The following is a 20,468-nucleotide window of genomic DNA, read 5'->3' on the forward strand; positions in this document are numbered from 1 at the left end:
GGAGCTATTTGGTGGAAATTAAATAATTTCAGAGATATACAGAAGCTGAAGACTCTGAATCATTCTTTAAGTTTCCATACCGAAATGCAATACACAAGACATATTTGCATTATCAACCATCTGTCCAACAAATGTGGCTCCATTTCAAAAGAAAATGATTGCACCAAAAATAAATTATACTCCCTAAGAAGATGCGAATATTCCTAAATAAGAAGATAAATTATAAACAGCACTGTCCTGAAATTTAAATGTCTGGCTCTGTGGACAAACTCTGGGAAATATTTGGGACTTTACTTCCCTGCTGAAGTACATTGTCTTCCATGATCGTGCTAAAGTCCAAGTTGAGATTCATGATCAAGCTGGAGTTAAATTTTAGACGTGCTGTGACTCAGAACATACTGCATAATTCCCAAGAATAATTTAATCCATCATACATTTCTCTAACTTGATCAAACTAAACAACAATTAAATATAGAATTATAACTCTTTAGAGACACTCTTTAAAACTCCTAAAACTATAACATTCTTTAGTATTGACTATGTACCAGGAACTATTCTAAACACTTTACCCTAGCAACCCTTATAAGCCTCACAACAATCCTATAAATGAAAAAACTGAGGAAACTGTTAACAATTTCAAAAATTCATGCAGAATACATATAAAGTATTCTTTTACTCATTAAGCAAATATTTATTGAGGGTCAACTATGTGCCCAGTACTGGGGTATAACAGTGCATGAGACAGCTATAGCCCCTGATCTCATGATGTTTATGATAAAGTGCCAAAGATGAACAAAATAGACCAAAAAAAATGTTTTAAAGGTCTATAAAGAGCCATGCATGGAGCTGAAATAGAGAATAAAGGATCTAGGGAATCTCTTCTTTACATATGGTGGTTTGAGAAGGTCTCTCAGACAATATAATATTTAAGTTAAGGCATAATGAGAAGATGCTAGACATGAAAAAAATGGGAGAAAGTTCCTGGGTTAAGACCACAAAGTGAGCACAGTCATCTAAATCATACACACCCGAGCCCAGCCGGCGTGGCACAGTGGTTGAGTGTCGACCTATGAACCAAGAGGTCACGGTTTAATTCCCAGTCAGGACACATGCTGGGGTTGTGGGTTTGATCTCCAGTGGGGGGCATGAAGGAGGCAGCTGATCAATGTCTCTCTCTCTCTTCATTGATGTTTCTATCTCACTCTCATTCTCTCTTCTTCTCTGAAATCAATAAAAATATATATTTTTAAAAGTCACTTAAAGCATACACCACCAAACTACAGTGAAAGGATTGTTTAAAGAGAAGAAGAAAGAAACAATAGGCAAGAAGACACACGGCAACATAATTTTGAAGCCGAAAAGCCAATAGACAAGTAGCAATTGACTTGGTAGACCAGAGAGAGTTGAATCCCAGGCCAACAGCAAGGAAAGCTGAGAACAAACAATGTGCATCTCAGAATTCTCAAAAAGCACTGAATTAATTGGCAGCACCAGATAGCTCTGAATTAAAGGTGTGGGGCAAGAATGGGAGTTTTAAAAATAGAAGGAGGGCCCCAAACCGGTTTGGCCTGTGGACTGGAGGGTCCTGGGTTCGATTCTGGTTAAGGGCTCATGCCTGGGTTGCAGGCTCCATCCCCAGTGGCGGGGGGTGGGGCATGCAGGAAGCAGCCGATCAATGATTCTCTCTCATCATTGATGCTCCTATCTCTCTCTCCCTCTCCCTTCTTCTCTGAAATCAATAAAAACATTTTTTTAATAATAATAAAAATAGAAGGAGGGATTGTCCAAAAGCTGTTTAAGAAGCAAAATGATCCCTAAATGATCTCCACTACTTCACATCCCTGAAAGAGCTCCTCTCCCAACTCAGTGGATCTGAAGTCTACTGTCTAAAGAGAATAGACACCAGAGAGTCTCTGGAATGAAAGAAATCAAAAACAGCTGAAGACAAGTTAACCTACCTAAACCAATGGGATTTAATGGGCATGTGGAGTTTGGATACTGAACACAGAGCTGAGCCAACCTCTGCCCACCCCACCCTACCCCTAGCAGACAGACCCTTTCCCTTCAGGCTGGAGATTGGAATCCTCTTTTTCTCTCCTTCCTTCTATGAACCTAACCAGTCAAAGACGAAAGACCTAAAGACAGTGACATCAGGGGTTTCCCAATAAATGCCCCCAGCGATATGCTCAGGTCAGCTCCTTAGTCCCAACCCTTAACCATAAAGATAGCAAAGAACTGTAAAGAAAGCCTCTAACATAGAAGACAGACCAGAAGGAACAGAAAATCAGCTTGGAGAAAAGTAATCTATGTAGAAGGAAAAATACTTTAAAAAACCTGTTATTAATATCAGAAAGATAAGATACTCTACCCAAGAATGAATGTTGACGACCTATTTAAAAAAAAAAAAAAAAAAGCTCCCTCATCCCGGCGTGCTCTGCAGACTAGGCCAGGCCTGGGCAGGAAGATGGTGGCACCTGGTGTGGAGCCACAGATCTTGGTATAATACTTGGTGTCCCGAAAGGATCTATGGCAAACACCGTTCTCCTGGCCAGTGGGTGTACCGGTGGCGCAGGCTTGTCACACAACCACTGCGACCTTGCACATTCACCTTGACCACCCACACACTGTTGCTTAGCTCCGGGAGCAGGGGCACATGAGCAAGGTGGTCCTTGAGGCCCCAGATGAGATACCCCACCCCCCCGCACGCCCCCGCAAAGGAGCTGGCTGAGACACTGCAAAAGGAGCAGCCAGAGAATGTCACCACTTGCATTGCACTCCGTCCCTACCCCAAGGGAGAAGTGCATCCATATTTGAAGAAGTTCCAATTGTTCAAGTGACTGATGTTATGAATTGCTTTGATATATTTGAGTATCAGCTGGATCCAGAAACTGCATGCCATCCAACCCTCAGCATCTTGTACTCCTTTCAACGGCAACTTCCTCTTCCCTTTAAATTATGACAGTTTCTTGAGAGTCAAACACATGTTCACATTAAAGTTGTCATTAGGAAAAAAGAAGAAGAAGAAAAGTGCAGCTGCTGCAGCCACTACGGGAGGCATCTGTGACAAGATGAAGCTCACCATTCTGGACCATTATTCTCAGCCAGTGACTGGGCCCCAAATACATCAGGAATGTCATCATCTAGTTCAACCCAGGACCACACAAGTGCTTCATCCTGGAGCTCCCCACTGGGAGCACCCCACTTGGCCACTATAAGAAGCTAACTGAATACTACAAGAATGGAGAGCTATCCTTCAAATAAGCGAAGACCTTCAACATGGATGAGGATGTGGGTCTTCCTCAAGACCACCCACAGAGTTGCCACTCCTTGATGCGGGACAACTTCTTCAAGCACACTGACATCTACCCAGAAAACACCCACATTCTGGATGGGAATGCAGCTGACCTGCAGGCTCAGAGGGACGCCTTTGAAGAGAAGATCAAGGCTGCAGGAGGGACTGAGCTGTTTGTTGGAGGCATCGGCCCTGACAGGTACATTGTTTTCAATGAGCCGGGTTCCAGGCTGGTGTCCAGGGCCCGTGTGAAGACGCTAGCCATGGACATCACCCTGGACCAAGCTAGATTCTTCTATGGAGACCTCACCAAGGTGCCCACCATAGCCCTGATGGTGGGCATGGGCACTCACATGGATGCTACAGAGGTGACGATCCTCAGCACGGGTGCTCACAGGGCATTTGCTCTGTACAAAGCCGTAGAGGAGGGAGTGAACTAAAGGTGCACCATGTCTGCCTTCCCACGGCATCTCCGCACCGTGTTTGTGTGTGATGAGGATGCCACCCTGGAGCTTAAAGGGAAGACTGTCAAGTATTTCAAAGGTTTAGTTCTTGTTCCTAACAAATTGGTGGACTCCTTTTACAGTATCAACGAAAAAAAACAGAAACGGCAGTCTTCTAAGAAACTACACTGTGACTAGCCTGTGCTACTCCTAGTGTCAAGTACCTCATTGGGACAGGCAGGGCATTCTGGAAATTGTCTTTTTAGAAGGATAGAATTGTAGTTATTTTTTTTTTAAAGGGAGGGGGGAATTCTATTTCTTTAATCCTGTATGATTACCCCGGATAAATAGGTGAATTTACAGTTCTCAGCTGTGGAGCGTGGAGTCTAGTCGTGGAGTTTAGCTACAGGAGAAATGACTTCTTTGTAACTTACTCTTAATCAGGAAAAAAAAAATCACTCCATAAATTTGGTGTCTGCTCCACACAGATTAAGGGTTTTTAGATTTCTGTTCTGCCTGTGACAATGTTCACATGTGCAAACACACTCCTGTCAGGAATTTCTATCCTTATGTGCAGATTCTCAGTTGGGGGGAATAGGGGTTTGCTGTCCCGGACAAAACCTCTTTAGAGGGACTTGAGACCCCCTTGAGCGAACCTGCCCCTTATTTGAGAATCACTGTTCCAGACTAAGGAACAAACTCTCAGTGTCTAAAATCAGCAAAACGAGGCAGCGTCTCTGGTCAATAACAAGTGCCATGGAAAGAAAACTGCCTTTTCTCCTCTCTCTCTCTCTCTCTCTCTCTCTCTCTCTCTTTCTCCCTCCCTCCCTTCCTCCCTCTCTCCCTCCCTCCCCCCATCCCTCCCCCTCTCCCTCTCCCAGTTGACCTTTCCATAAACTCTGAGGACTCCTAGGGGGAGGGCTTGGGAGCATAGGCTTAAAGAGAAGGCTTTGCTGATAAACTCAGAACCTCAAGGGGCCCAGCAACAAGAAACTCCTCTCCCTCAGGGACCCTCCAGCACTGGGAGGAAGGCAGAGCCCTCTTTCCACCAGAGTCCTGTGTTTTTGTTCCAAGGCCTCACTGGGACTTCCTCTTTTTACGTACTCATTAACAAGTAGAAGGCCCACTGGGGCAACAGACATGGCATAATTTCAATGTGGTGTTCAGCCAAGTTGATGGGGGCTGAGGCAAGCAGCTCAATTATGAGTTGTCACAATACATGAGTTGAGTGCTAAGACAACATACAAATGCTTCTAAAGTTGCCTTTCCCCACCTAAAATACCCTGCCCTTCTACCCCCCTCAGGTTTATGTGGCGTGCTCTGATGTTTCCAGAACATCAGGAAATAGAACTCTTTTGTCCCTTTATTCTTCACAAGGTGAGTCTATTCTTTACCTTCCTTGTACTCTTCTAAGCCTCCTCCTCCCTGTCTTTGTGCCTGTTTCAAGCTACTGCTGCCTCTATTTCTGGGGAAGATCTTTCAGAGCCCAGCTCTGCCTCTAAAGTGCTGTGTTTGGTACCAGCATTTTGTCTTTAGCTTTTATACATGATTGTGCTGCTATTCTGTTTTAAGCTAATAGATCAATGGGCTTGTTTACAATATAATATTTTCTATTAAATTCAACAGTGTAAAAAACAAACATAGGAATCCTTGAAAATTAAAAATATGATCCTAGAGCCTGACCAGTGTGGCTCAGCAGTGGAGCATCAACCTATGAACCAGGAGGTCATGGTTCGATTCCCAGTCAGGGCACATGCCTGGGTTGTGGGCTAGATCCCCAGTGGGGGGCATGCAAGAGACAGCCAATCTATGATTCTCTCTCATCATTGATGTTTCTATCTCTTTCTCCCGCTCCCTTCCTCTCTGAAATAAATAGAAATTATATATATATATATATATATATATATATATATATATATTCCTAGAAATAAATAATCAATAGAAGGGTTAGAAGATACAGTTAAGGAAATTCCTCACTCCCTAAAGTATAGCAAAAACAAACAAAAGACAAAATAAGAGAGCAATGATCAATCCAGGAGATCCAATATCAGAATAAAAGGAGTTCCAGAAAAAGGCAATAGAGGACCCAAAAGAGCTAAAATCATTAACAAAACTGTTAAGAAAATTTTAGAATACAGTAGATTTAAAAAGTCTACCATAAGGAATAAAAGTTGACACATAACAAGGCACATCATTGTAAAATGTCAGAAACTCATGACTTTGGACTTCTCAAAGCAACCCTGGAGCAAGACAGAAATGAAGTAATGCCTTTAAAACCCAGGGGGAAAAATTACTCTCAAAGTAGAAATCCTTATTTAGGCAAGCTGTAAATAAAAAATAAAGACATGCTTAGACTTTCATGGTTTCAAAAAATGTATTTCCCATGCATCCTTTCTCCTAGGAAAGACCCAGCTGTGCATCAGGCATAGGAGGCAATCAGTCAAGATCACAGCACCATGGTCTAAGAGAGACTGTTGAAAGCTGTCGTCACCAAGGGCCCCACACCCAATATGCTGGGCTTTTAACCCGACACAGAATGCCTGGGTGAGTGTGCCCCCATTCTTACTTGTCCGTAAGCCAAAGAAGTTCCTACTCTCCTTCACAGTCTCCTGCAACACCTAAGGATGCTCATTTTACCCCCAAAGAATTCTTCTTTGACCTACTTCTAAGAACTAGGGGTAGGTCATGTTAAGCAGAAAATACAAAGTAACCCATCCTCAACCATATTTTTGCCAGAGGTACAGTACTTGGTTCACACTTCTACATCCACCAAAAGCCCCAACTATGGTGAACCTTGCTTTTCTTGGACTCACTCCTGGCCTTGATCAATGACAACCCCAGAAGGGGCTCTCAAGGATACTGAATTCAAACTGTGTCTCAGAGACTCCATTTAGCTCATCTTCATGATATGAAGAGAGAATAAATTACATATACAGTTTCAAAAACAATACTAAATGCACACTCAGGTACCCACCACCAGATAAAAGGATATTTACTGTATCTTATCTGTATCTAGCTCTACTTTCATCCCCCTCACTCATCATAAAGGTAAATATTTTTTCTCTTTAAGCATTCTTTTGCTTTTCTTTAGAGTTTCATCCCCTCAGCATGTATATAAACCGGTAGTGAATATAAACAATGTAGTATTTAATTTCAAAAAACTGAAGAGCTCCCAGCCAGTGTTTCTCAGTGGTTAAGCATCGACCTATAACCCAGTAGGTCACAGTTCGATTCCTGGTCAGGGCACATGCCCAAGTTGCGGGCTTGGTCCCCAGTAGGGGGCGTGCAGAAGACAGCGGATCAATGATTCTCTCTCATTATTAATGTTTTTATCTCTCTTTCCCTCTCCCTTCCTCTCTCTGAAGTCAATAAATTTAAAAAAGAACTGAAGAGCAAGCCCAAACTCAGTGGTATAAGGAAAACACAATATTGCCATTGATTTCAAGGTTCCCTTATTTACAAATTTTGGTCATCTCCTCTTAGTGGCAGCAGAAAAAAGGAAAGGACTAAAGGGGCTGCCATGACTTCATCTTAATACAGACACAAAGAGTGGGTGAATAGTCACAAGACTGGTCCTAAAGGCTGCAACCATTTATTCAATAAATTAATCTTAACTACCAGAGACAGGGTTTTTTAAAGAGTCTAGTTAAATATGCTAAAACAGGAGGGATCTGGGAAGAGGGCAATGGCAGCAAAGTGTATTTTTTTAAATATATTTTTATTGATTCCAGAGAGGAAAGGAGAAGGAGGAAGAGATAGAAACATCAATGATGAGAGAGAATCATTGATCGGCTGCCTCCTGCAGGCCCCACACTGGGGATCGAGCCTGCAACCCGGGCACGCACCCTGAATGGGAACTGAATCATGACCTCCTGGTTCACAGGTTGACACTCAACCACTGAGCCACACCGGCCAGGCAGCAGCATAGTTTTTAAAAACCCAAGCCCCTCGACTAAAAACAGACAGAACAATGAGGATGACAACCCAAAGAAAATATCTACAACAACATTAGGTGACAAAGTAGCACTGTGTACCAGTTATCAGAGGATGGGACAAACTTCTGACAGCTACACATCCATGTGCTATCAGCATCCATGCAGGAAGACACAGAAGGAAGGCCTTTGGGCCTGATGGTCCTCTGGACAGGAGAATTCTCAATTCATCCACAGGTACTCACAGGGAACATTGGTGACCCAACCTGAAACAGAAGTCAAAGCAGGGAGGGGCTTCTTCAGGTGCTAAGATCTCTAATGAGGGAGCAGGGGCTCAACTCTAAACTCTAACAAACCAGGATAAAGCCCCGTGCTCAGAAGTAACTGCTGTGAGTAGAATCCCCACTGAACAGTGCAAGGATATTAGATGCAGAGGAGAAAGTCCAAATAAAAGACAACCAAAGAAAACAGGTCTCAGAAAGAACAAGAGCATATTTTTATCACTTTGTAAAACAAGAAAATAGAAGAGGAGCCCTAAAGTTATCCTGACCTAACACTCCCTCCTAAAATTACAGAGAACTTATTTTGCTTTAAAAAATGAGCAACAGGCCAAAACTGGTTTGGCTCAGTGGATAGAGTGTCGGCCTGCGGACTGAAAGGTCCCAGGTTCAATTCTGGTCAAGGGCATGTACCTGGGTTGCGGGTACATCCCCAGTAGATGTGCAGGAGGCAGCTGATCGATGTTTCTCTCTCATCGATGTTTCTAACTCTCTATCTCTCTCCCTTCCTCTCTGTAAAATATCAATAAAATATATTTTTTTAAAAATGAGCAACAGAAAATCCCATACGGATTTATCTTAAGAGAAAGAAAATAAGAAGCAGAAACATGTGCACTAAACAGACAAAAACTGTAACCTCAGATTTCAAAAAAAGCTAAAAGGAATTAAGAAAATGATTGAAACTGTTATTAAGCACACTGAATTAGGTGACTAGAGAAGAGAGAATCTGAAAAGGAAGGTGAAAGAACTCTGGAGATAATTAGAAATAAAAATATTTTTAAATATTTTTTAAAATATCTTTAAAATGAAGACAACCAGTAGAAACAGGAATAAATAAAACATGGATAATGCTTAAGTAAAATAAAACATGGAAAGGAGGAATTCTTAAAAATTAAAAAGAAATAAAGAGGCTTCTGGTTATGATAAACTAAATCTCTACCAACAACCCCTCCTCCTGTCACGGAAAGTAACTACAAAGCTTGGACACGATGGAAAAGCAGCAGCCTGAGAGCACAGGGGAATGGATAGAAGCAGACAGGGTTCCAGCTGCCGAGAAGGGGAGCAGGCCCATGGCATTTAGCCTGGGGCTAAGTGCAGTCCCAGCAGCATGCACAGAGGTGAGGACACACAGAAAGAGCCACACCTTTCTGACCTGGGGAGCCAGGAAAGGAAAGCTGGCAAACATGAATGTTAAAGCAAGTAAGGGAATCCCACAAGGGAAAGGGGACCAGCAGACTCTGAGTACCCACCTCCCTGACGGATCCCTAGAACCACACAGATACAAAACAGACTCCAAGCAACCCAGCTAACGGCCAAAGATCTGAACTGAGGAAGAAGTTGCTGCATAAGCAACAGAGTTTACAGTGCAAGCCCAGACAAGAAAATGACCTAGTAAAATAAAGGAAACACTATTCATCAGTGGGAAATAATAGAATCCAAAGTCTCTACAACTTAACCTTTATAATGTCCGGGATACAATCCAAAATTATCCAAGATACAAAGAACCAAGAAAATGAAACACATTCTCAGAAGAAAAGAAAATCAGTCTAGTTCCATCATGAAGTAAAACAGATGTTGGAACTAACAGAAAGGTATATACAACTAGTATATCTATCCTCAGTGAAGTACAACAAAATATGCTTTCAATGCATGAGACTCATCAGAGAAATAAGAAGTCCCAACAGAAAAATAAAAATGATTTTTTAAAAAGAACAGGATGAACACTCTAGAACTGAAAAAATATAAATTTCTGAATTAAAAAAATTCACTGGATGGACTTAGTCAAATGGACATGACAGAGGAAAGACTACATGAACTTGAAAATAGATCAATAGAGGTATTCAAGGTTGAAGAACACACACAAAAAAAAAAAGATTGGGGAAGAAAATGAACAGAGCCTCAGAGACCTGTTACATAACATCAAACAGTAAAATTAAGGATGTGTAAATAGAATACCGAAAGGAGAGGACAAAAAGAATGGAGCAGAAAAAAATATGTGAAGAAATAATAGCCAATAATATCCCAAATTTGACTTTTTTAAAACAGAAATTTTCACACACAAAATAAGCAAAGCAAACATGACAGAATAAACATCTAGCAACCTATGTCGAAAGAAGCCAGAGATAAACAGTATATCTTGAAAGCATCAAGAGAAAAATAAATACAGTAGGTCCTCAGGTTATATGGGAGATCCATTCCTATGACATGACTTAACACAATTTTCACCATAAGTCGGAACCCACCTACATAAGCACCTACGTCACTCACATGGAGCACATACACAGCAGTAATGAAGTGAAACAGTAAAAAAATATTTAAAAGAAAGATAACAATTCCTGACCTTTACTTGTGGTAAATAAATAATAAAAAACATAAAGCACATATGTACATACGTCGAAATGACGTAACTTTTTTTTTTAATAAATAAACTAGAGGCCCAGTGCACAGATTCGTGCACCGGTGGGGTCCCTCAGCCTGGCCTGCAGGGATCAGGCCGAAACCAGCTCTCCGACATCCCTTGAGGGGTCTCAGATTGCAAGAGGGCGGCTCTTGGGTGACACACCCCAGAATCGGACTCATCACCCAAGAACCACAGCTGCTAAGTCACAGTAGCTCAGTAGCTCCTGTGTTGAGTGTCTGCCCCCTGGTGGTCAGTGCACATCATAGCTACCAGTTGGCCAGTTGGACAGTCGCTTAGGCTTTTATATATATAGACTAGAGGCCCGGTGCACAAAAATTTGTGCACTGGGAGGGGGGGTCCCCCAGCCCGGCCTGTGCCCATTCACAGTCTGGGACCCCTCAGGAGATAACGACCTGCTGGCTTAGGCCTGCTCCCGGGTGGCAGAGGGCAGGCCCAATCCCTAGGTGCAGCCCCTGGTCAGGCTCAGAGCAGGGCCGATTGGGGAGTTGGGGCACCGCCCCGTCATGCACAGAGCAGGGCGGATTGGGAGGTTGCAATGTCACCCTCAGTCACGCTCAGGATAGACTGATTGGGGGGTTGGGGCACCGCCCCGTTACACTCAAGGCAGGGTCAATGGGGAGGTTGCGGCGCCACCCCGTCACGCACAGAGCAGGGCCGATCAGGGGGTTGAGGCGCTGCCCCCTGTCACTCACAGAGCAGGGTTCATCAGGGGGGTTGGGGCGCTGCCCCCTGTCACTCACAGAGCAGGGCCCCTCAGGGGGTTGAGGAGCTCCCCGCTGTCACTCACAGAGTAGGGCCGATAGGGGAGCTGGGGCACCGCCCCCTGTCACACACAGAGCAGGGCGGATCAAGGGCTTAGGGCGCTGCACCCTGTCACACTCAGGGCAGAGCCAATGGGGAGGTTATGGCTCTACCCTGTCACACACAGAGCAAGGCCCGTGGAGGGGGATTGGGGCGCCACCCTCTATTACCCACAGAACAGGGCCGATCAGGGGGTTGGGGCGCCACCACTGTCACACTCAGGGCAGGGCCGATGGAGAGGTTATGGTTCTACCCTGTCACACACAGAGCAGGGCCGATCAGGGGGTTGGTGCGCTGCACCCTGTCACACACAGAGCCGCAGGGCAATCGGGGGATTGGGGAGCTCCCCCCCTATCAGGCACAGAGCAGGGCTGATCAGGAGGTTTGGGCGCTGCCCCCTGTCACGCTGATCCCGGTGCCGGGAGCCTTGCTGCTCCACTGATCCCAGTGCCGGGAACCTCGCTGCTCCGCTGATCCCGGTGCCGGGAGGCATATTACCCTTTTATTAGATAGGATAGAGGCCTGGTGCATGGGTGGGGGCCGGCTGGTTTGCCCTGAAGGGTGTCCTGGATCAGGGTGGGGGTCCCCACTGGGGTGCCTGGCCAGGCTGGCTGAGGGGCTGAGGGCTGTTTTCCCGCTGGCAGTTGACTAAAAGCTCCCAACTGCTCCTTGTTTTCTTTTTTTTTTTTTATTCTGGGCCAGCTTTAGCTCTGAGGCCTCGCTGCTGAAAACATGAATACAATGTTGCGGTCCGGGGCTGACTGAAAGCCGGTTTTGTTTAGCTTCTTATTTGCAACATAGTAATAGTTGCTTAGAGTTGCAGTTGAGAGGCCGGCAAGTGAGGCGGGGAACGTTGGAGCCTGCAGTCCCTGGAGGAAGCAAGCCTCCCTGCTCGCTTCAGTGCATGGCTGCTGGCCGCCATCTTGGCTGACAGTTAATTTGCATAAGGATATGCTGATTAGCCAATGGGAAGGGTAGCGGTTGTACGCCAATTACCATGTTTCTCTTTTATTAGTGTAGATGGGAGATGGAGACATAACCATGAAACGACGTACGTCGAGTCCCACGTAACCCAAGGACTGTCTGTATATTACATACATATTATGGACATAGTACAATTTGATGGCTGAATTCCCCTCTGAAACCATTAAGGCCAGATAGAAAGTACTGAAAAGAGAAAAAAGCTGTCAAAGCAGAATTATATATTTAGAAAAAATATCCTTCAAAAATAAAAGCAAGCCCTAACCGGTTTGGCTCAGTGGATAGAGTGTCGGCCTGTGGATTTAAGGGTCCCAGGTTCAATTCCGGTCAAGGGCATGTACCTTGGTTGCAGGCACATCCCTAGTAGGGGGTGTGCAGGAGTCAGCTGATCGATGTTTCTCTCTCATCGATATTTCTAACTCTCTATCCCTCACCCTTCCTCTCTGTAAAAAATCAATAAAATATATTTTTTTTAAAAAGAATAAAAGCAAAATAAAGGCATTTTCAGATGAAGAAATTTGGTTATAAGCAGAGCTGCACTGTAAAAAAAGATTTTAAAAAGTTTTGGGGCTGAAGAAAAATGATACCAGATGGAAACATAGCTCCTCAGAAAAGAATGGAGAGAAGCAGAAATTACAGATCTCCTTGTAAATACAAAAGACGACATATATTTTGTTTGTTTGTTTGTTCATTTTGTTTGTTGTTTTGTTTTTGTGTTTTTGTTAATCCTCACCTGAGGATATTTTTCCACTGATTTTTAGAGAGAGTGGAAGGGAGGGGAGAAACAACAATTGGTTGCTTCCTGAGCCTGTAACCAAGGTAGGTGCCCTTGATAGGAATCAAACCCAGCCCAGGACCCTTCAGTCCACAGGCTGACATTCTATCCACTGAGCCAACTGGCTAAAACAATAATGTTTTTTGTTTTTCCTCTTAATTTCTTTATTAACCATACAACTTTAAAATTAAAATCATAGCATTGTCTAGTCTAGTGGGTTATATAACATGTATTACATATAACAAGTACAAAAGGAAGAGGGATACAGGCCTATAAGACTACAAGATTTCTATATTTTAAATAATACATAATTAATTATATGTTAACTATGAAAAATTAAGAATATACATTATAATTGCTAGGACAACCTTTACTTAAAAATGTAAAAGATAATGCCTAAGAAGCCAAAAAGAAATTTTTAAAGGTTTAAAGGAAATAAATGCAAAATACAGGGTGGGGCAAAAGTAGGTTTACAGTTGTTCATATGGAAAATCCTATATAATAAAAGGTTAATAAGCAAATTGTCCCCTCGAGCAGGAGTTTGATTGGGAGTTCGACCCGGAGTTTGACCAGGTTGGGGCCGGCTGGTCAACTGCCCGCAGCCCCTGCCCCCAGCCTGCCCCACCCCCAATTGGCCCCCCAACCCCAATTTGGGGTGGGGCCAGCCTGCCAACCGCCAGCAGTCCCTCCCCCCAGCTGGCTGGACCCCACCTGTGCACGAATTCATACACTGGGACTCTAGTAATAAATAATAATACAAGAATAAACTGTGTTTTGTGTACTCACAACTATAAACTTACTTTTGTCCTACCCTATATATGCCACTCAAACTGTAAGCTGAAGTAGTATTATTAATATAAGTAGATTTAAAAACAATACATATGCCAAACCGGTTTGGCTCAGTGGATAGAGCGTCGGCCTGCGGACTCAGGGGTCCCGGGTTCAATTCCGGTCAGGGGCATGTGCCTTGGTTGCGGGCACATCCCCAGTGGGGGGCGTGCAGGAGGCAGCTGATCGATCTCTCTCATTGATGTTTCTAACTCTCTGTCCCTCTTCCTTCTTCTCTGTAAAAAATCAATAAAATATATTTTTAAAAAAATAATAATAAAATAAAAAAATAAAAATAAAAACAATACATATTAACAAGGATGAAGAAGATACCCCATAATGAAAAAATAGATGCTGCAACTGGAAAACATAACAATCATAATGAGTATGAACCCAATAATGGAGCTTCAAAACACATGAAGCAAAAATTGACAGATTTAAAGGCAAAAAAAAGACAATTTTGTAATCATAGCTAAAGACTGCAATATGCTTTGATCAACAATCGATAGGAAAACTAGACAACACCAGCAAGGATGTAAAAGACTTGAACACATCACCCAAAAAATGCAGAGTATATATTCTTTTTCAAGTGCACATGGATGTTTACCAGTACAAACCATGTTTTGGGCCATAAAACAAGTTTCAATTCATGCAAAAAAAATTGAAATTTTTTGTTTTCTGACAAAAATTGAATTTTTAGAAATCAAAAACAATAAATAAGAATGATGAAAATCCCAAATATTTGGAAATTAAAATACATATTTCTAAAGAGACTTGGGGTCAAAGAAAAAATTACAGAATAAATTACAAAAAACTGTGAGCTAAGCAATAATGAAAATATAACCTATCCAAATTTGTGGAATGCAGCTAAAGTAGGGCTTACAAGGATATTTATGGCTTTAAGTACCTATATTAGAAACGCAGAAAGGTCTCAATCAATAAAATAAGCTTTCACTCTAAGAAACTATAATTAAATCCAAACCAAACCGAAAGAAGGAAATAGTACAGATAAGTGCAGAAATCAATAAAATAGAAAACAGAAAAATAATTTTAAAAAATAGTCAAAACCAAATGCTGGTCCTTTGAGAAGATAAAAAAAAAAATTGATAAATCTCTAAACAGACAAGTCAAGAAAAAAGAGAAACATAAATTGCCCATATCAGAAACTAAAACACATAGCAACAGTTTCTACATATGCAGAAAGAATAATAGGGGATTATTATAAACAACTTTATATCAATAAATGGACAACTAGACAAATTTGTCAAATGTACAAAATGAGCAAATTCCTTGAAAGACACAGATAACAAAGTTGACAAAGAATAAATTAAAACAACAACAAAAACAACTTGAACAGCTCTGTATCAACTAAATTGAATTTAAAATTTAAAACCTTCTGCCCTGCACACACACACACACACACACACACACACACACAAAACAACAATAGCCTTCAGATCCCAATGGCTTCAGTAATATAACTTTTATCAAAAATTTAAGGAAAATTGAATATCCATTCTATACAAACTCTTCCAGAAAATATGAAAAGAGGAACACTTCCAAACTCATTTTATGAGACCAATTTTACTCCAATTCCAAAACCAAACAAAGATATCACAAGAAAACTATAGACCTATATTGAACAAGAACATAGATACAAAAATCCTTAACAAAACATAAGCAAAAATGCCCTAACCGGTTTGGCTCAGTGGATAGAGTGTCGGCCTGCGGACTGAAGGGTCCCAGGTTCAATTCCGGTCAAGGGCATGTGCCTTGGTTGCGGGCACATTCCCAGTGGGGTGTGTGCAGGAGGCAGCTGATCGATGTTTCTCCCTCATCGATGTTTCTGACTCTCTATCTCTCTGCCTTCCTCTCTGTAAAAGATCAATAAAATATATTGAAGAAAAAAAAAAACATAAGCAAAAATGGAGTACAACAATATTTTAAAAGAATATATATTATGACCAAAAGTGGTTTGTTTCAGAAATGCAAGGTTGATTTAATATTGTGAAAGGCTCAAAGCTTTCTACACAAGGCAAGGATGTGCACTCACATTACTTTCATTTACATTGTTCTGTAGGTTCTAGCCAGTACAGCGGGCAATAAATAGAAATAAGAAGACTGGAAAGGTAGATATAAAACTTTATTCAAAGACTAGAGGCCCGGTGCATGAAAATTTGTGCACTGGGGGGGGGGGGGTCCCTCAGCCTGGCCTGCCCCCTCTCACAGTCCAGGAGCCCTCAGGGGATGTCCTACTGACGGCTTAGGCCCGTTCCCCACAGGGAGCGGGCCTAAGCCGCAGTCTGGCCTCCCTCTGTGGGAGGCGCCCGGGCCAATCAGGGGAAAGCGCCGCCCCCATCTTCCTGCCTCTGCTGCTGCCTCTGGCCTCCCTCTGCAGGAGGCAACCAGGCTGATCAGGGGAAGGCGCCGCCCCCATCACCTCGCTGCTGCTGCCACTGCCAGCTGCTGCGGCTGCCAGTCCTCCTCTGCCCTCGCAGCCACTGCAGCTTTGTCTGGAAGGACGTCCAGAAGACATCCGGTCTATCTGGTCTAATTAGCATATTACCCTTTTATTAGTATAGATGATATGATTGTGTGTATTGAAAACCATAAGTAATCCCCCCAAAAAGCTACTAGACTAAATAAGTGAACATTGCAGGGGTGCAGAATATTAGATCAACACCCAAAAATCAATTATATTTCTCTATATTAACACTATATAATTAGAAAATGAAATTTAGGTAACAGCTCCATTCATAAAAATACTTAGGAATAAATTTAATGAACAATGTGACAAGATTTATAATGGGAGTTAAATAAGAACTAAATGTGTGTGAGTGTATAGATATAGATATAGATATAGATATAGATAAAGATAAAGATATAGTTCTATATCTATATATATCATTCCAAGGGTTGGAAAACTCAATGTTGTTAAAATAATAAACCTTTTTAATTGACCTATAGGCCAAAACCCAAATAAGTATCTTTAAAAAAAAAAAAGAAAGAATGAAAGAAAGAGACATTGATTTTTAAGTTTACATAGAAAGCAAAGGACCTAAAACAGCTAAAAAACAATTTTGAAAAAGTTGGAGGATTTATACTACCTGATTTCAAGGCTTACTATAAACTTAAAGTAGTAGAGACAGTAATATGTCACTGGCATTGGATAGACATAGAAATTAATAAACATAATAGAGTCTAGAAATAGACTCAAACATAAATGGTTGGTTGATTTTTAACAAAGTTACCAAGATAATTTAATGGAGATAAGATAGATTTTACAACAAACAATGTTGGAACAACTGGATATTGCATATGGAAATAATGAACCTCAAGACTTAACTCATATCATACATAAAGATTGACTCGAAGATGTTCAAAGACCTAAATGTTAAAGATTAAAGTATTATATTTCCAGAAGAAAACACTGGAGAAAATCTTCATATTATTAAGTAAGGCAAAGATTTCTCAAACAAAACACCAAAAGCACAAATGATTTAAAAAAAAAATTTTGATAAAATGGACTTCATAGCCTGGCTGGTGTGGCTCAGTGAATTAAGCGTGATCCCAGGTACCAAGAGGTCGCTGGTTTAATTTCCCATCAGGAGCATATGCCTGGGTTATGGGTTTGATCCCTAGTAGGGGGCGTGCAGGAGGCAACTGATTGGTATTTCCCTCTCATTGATGTTTCTATCTCTCCCTCTCCCTTCCTCTCTCTAAAATCAATAAAAAAATATTTTTTTAAATAAGAAACTTTTTAAATGGACTTCATGACTTAAAAGTTCCACTTCTCAAAAGTCATAGCTAAGAAAACACAAAGGTAAGCCACAGAATGGAAGCAAAATTTTTCAAAACACAGAGCTTGTATTCAGAATATATAAAGTAATCTTACAATCAATAAAAAGAAAACCAAAAACCTAATTAAAATGAACGAAAGATTGCAATAGATATTTCCCAAAAGAAGATATACAAATGGCCAATAAGCACATGAAATGGTACTCAACATCACTAGTCCTCCGAGAAATGCTAATTAAAACCACAATGAAATACCATTATACACCCACGAGAATGACTAAAGTTAAAAAGTCTGTCAATACCAAGTGTGATGAGGATTTTGGGCAACTGGAACTCTCTCCTACATTATTAATGAGAATAAAAAATGTTACAGCCACTTTGAAAAACAATATGGCAATATCTCATAACATTAAATATTCATTTACCATATTGTCAAGCAATTCTAGGTATTCACCCTACAGGAATAAAAACATGTATGCAAATACTTTAAGCAGCATTATTCATATGGCCCAAAACAGGAAACAATCCAAATAGTATACACATACCATGAAATATTAAAGAGCACTAAGAAGAAACAAAATATTAATACACTCAACAATATGAATGAATCTCAAAAACTTTATGCTAAATAAAATAAATCACACTGAAATGACTATGCACTGAATGATTCAATTTATATGAAATTCCAGAACTGGGAGTAAAAAGAGGGTCCTGAGCAAAGGGTCACAGGAATCTTTTTAGGGTAAAGGGACTGTTCTTTATACTGATGAGGATGGTGATTGCACAACTTACAAGGAGTGGCAAAAGTAGATTTATAATTGTAAATACATGAAACAGTTCATTCTTGCATTTATTTATTATTGTTTATTTATTTGTAGTATAACTGTAGACCTACTTTTGCCTACCCCTGTATATACTTAGTAAAATTCATTCAACTATGCTTTCAAAATGAGTGAATATTATTATGTATAATCATTTCCATAATAAACAAAAAGAGAACAAAATAACAGGTATTCCAATACATAAGTGCTTGGGCATGTCTATACTAGAAGACATAAATAATGGCATAGTCAGATGTCTGTATATACGCATAATAAAAACTTTGGATTTATGAGAAATAAGAAAATATTCAACTGAAAAGTTTCAATTTTTAATTTATATTCAACATTTTAAATTAAGGGCTAAATAATTATATCTCTACTTAACATGCAAAATCACTATGAATAAGCTAGCTCACATATAAGACTAACAAAAGTATATTGTACAGTGGACTCTAAAAAACTGGAAAAGAAATTAAAGAATTTTAAAAATAGTCAATAAAAACGGATCCATATAGAAGATTATAAAAAACAGGAAAAAAACCCATCATACATATGATAGGGATTGCAAAGAATGTCAAACAATAGAAAAAATAAACATTAAAATTATAATTCCAGAACACTCTTCTAAAATTGAAAAAAAATCTCAAAATTACATATTTTGAAAGGATAAACCACAGTCATTTTAACATGGCCAACAGTGAGTCATATTACAGTTAAAACTACTTTTAAAAAAATCATTTAGGCAACCAGGCAAAATAAGGAAAAGAAAACAAGACCTTCGCCAGACTTTTCAACAATTCTTAATTCCCCCTAGAAAAATGATGTAACAAATTTAAGACATTCAAGGAAGGAAAATATGAGTTAAGCAATTTACATCTACTCCAACTGACCTCCAAGTACAAAGCTGTAAACTATTATAAACTTCTCAAAACTCAGGGTACAGTGATCCTGTGTGTCCTTCCTATTAGGAAAGAACATTCAGACAACCAAAGAAACCAAGAGACACTAATATAAGAATTAGTTGTGAGCATTAAATATAAATATCCCTGTAGAACAAAGCTAAACCATAGTTATAAAGGAGAGAATAAAGCATAGTATAATAATCAAAAATTGGGATGGGGAAATAAGGAGTGCATATGATATGGTTATCTAATTAATATTAATTGGAAATAAAAAGATATTATTTTAAATCAGATACTGAGATAGAAGGAGCAAGGGGAAAAGTTACAAGCTAATTTCAATATTGTTCAATGTAAGAAACCAATTTAAGTCCAAAAAAATGGACTAATGGCATAAAAAGTATTAGTATAAAGTTAAACAATGGAACAAACAAGCAGATAAAACCCACTGCATAATGAAAAAAGTGTAGATACAAAAGACTTAAAAATAAAACAATACGATAGAACTGAGGCCAAACATTTTAATCATATCAATAGATGTAAATGGGCTTAACTCACCTATTGAAAGAAAAGGATTTTCAGATTGGCTAATAAAGCAAAATCCAACACTATGCAGAATACAAGACACACCTAAAACAAAGAGATTCAAAAGAGTTAAAAATAAAAGGATGGAGAAAGATACATCAGGCAAACACAAAAAGAAAACGGGGTCATAATCTTGATATCTGACAAGGTGGAATTGAAAGCAAAAAGCATTAAAATATGTAAAGAAGAACACGTTATAATTCTTAAAGCTACAATTCACAATGAAGATATTGCAGTTACTATATTTATGAACCAATAATAATAATAATTTTCATTAAGCAGCAACCTACAGAAAATGCAAGGAGAAATAGACAGAAACACTAATAGGAAAACTTTAACATACCTCACAATCCAAAACCAAGCCAACTAAAAATTAATCAAGTATAGAAGACCTAGGCAACATAATGGTAGATCTTATAGTTTATATTAAGCTCTGGATTCCAAAAACGCAGATTAAACTTATTTTCAAGTGCACTTGGAACATTCACAAAAAATGTCCAAATGTTAGGCCACACACACACAAAAATTCATTAAGTTCCAAAGAACAGAAATAATGCAAATATCATTCCTAGGCTATAATGCAATAAAATAGAAATCAATAACAAAATTTAAA

General features: G+C 40.2%; 1 protein-coding gene and 2 pseudogenes across 1 annotated transcript in view; 2 read left to right on the forward strand and 1 right to left on the reverse strand.

Annotated features, from left to right (window-relative positions):
- Nucleotides 1-20,468, reverse strand: part of LOC139010207 (protein unc-79 homolog) — a 224,189-nt gene that overhangs the window by 194,737 nt on the left and 8,984 nt on the right.
- Nucleotides 2,375-2,837, forward strand: LOC139008017 (putative peptidyl-tRNA hydrolase PTRHD1; annotated as a pseudogene).
- LOC139001875 (glucosamine-6-phosphate isomerase 1-like) lies at nt 3,069-3,933 on the forward strand (annotated as a pseudogene).

This window comes from Myotis yumanensis, unplaced genomic scaffold, assembly GCF_028538775.1.
Source record: "Myotis yumanensis isolate MYYU_CA2020_CCGP unplaced genomic scaffold, mMyoYum1.0.hap1 SCAF_1, whole genome shotgun sequence".
Lineage (NCBI taxonomy): Eukaryota > Metazoa > Chordata > Mammalia > Chiroptera > Vespertilionidae > Myotis > Myotis yumanensis.